Below are 739 nucleotides of genomic sequence, written 5' to 3'. Positions count from 1 at the left end.
TACAACAAGTTGTAAAATTCTGTTATTTTATATGTAGCATTCTGATTATTGATTTGGGGGGGGGGGGGGGGGTGCAGGAAGTTACTTTAATTCCACCTCATCTGGACTCGCAAATATCACAAATCCCAATAATGAAACTACCTTAGAAATGAAATGTGTTGCTTTTCAATACGACTTAACCGAGCCCTAGAAATGTAGGTGACCACCAGAGCAGCTCCTTGCGCCAAGACATATATTTGTTAGTATTAGCTGAGCTAATGACCCGGAAGTAGAGCTATTTAAAACCGTTTAGAAATTAATTCACTATCTATAATTTCATTTAATTTTCAATATGTTGTGTTTGACGAAGGGTCTCGACCCGAAACATCACCGATTCCTTTTCTCTAGAGACGCTGCCCGACCCGCTGAGTTTTTTGAATCTACCCATTAGTTGAGTTTGTCATTCAGGGAATTATTTCATATTCCACACATGATTAGCGCGAGTGAAATGGAGTTGGGTTTTATTCGGCTGCTGCCGTTTTCGTTGTGATGGAAGCGAAGCAAAGAGAATAAACGAGGAGGGAAGAATGTTTTAAGAAGTGTATAGTTTTCTTGATTTAATAAGTAGTGAAGTGGCGTAAACCCCGTGCTTCAACTAATAACAGGAGGACAGAGTCAATGAAAGAAATATATTATTTGGATAAGTGATATCCTTGGCGGAACAAAATGTATGAGGGGGAAGAGAAAACTCAAGGTTGAT

This window comes from Amblyraja radiata, chromosome 8 (assembly GCF_010909765.2).
Source record: "Amblyraja radiata isolate CabotCenter1 chromosome 8, sAmbRad1.1.pri, whole genome shotgun sequence".
In the NCBI taxonomy this organism is placed as follows: Eukaryota; Metazoa; Chordata; class Chondrichthyes; order Rajiformes; family Rajidae; genus Amblyraja; species Amblyraja radiata.
This window is presented reverse-complemented; position numbering follows the sequence as displayed.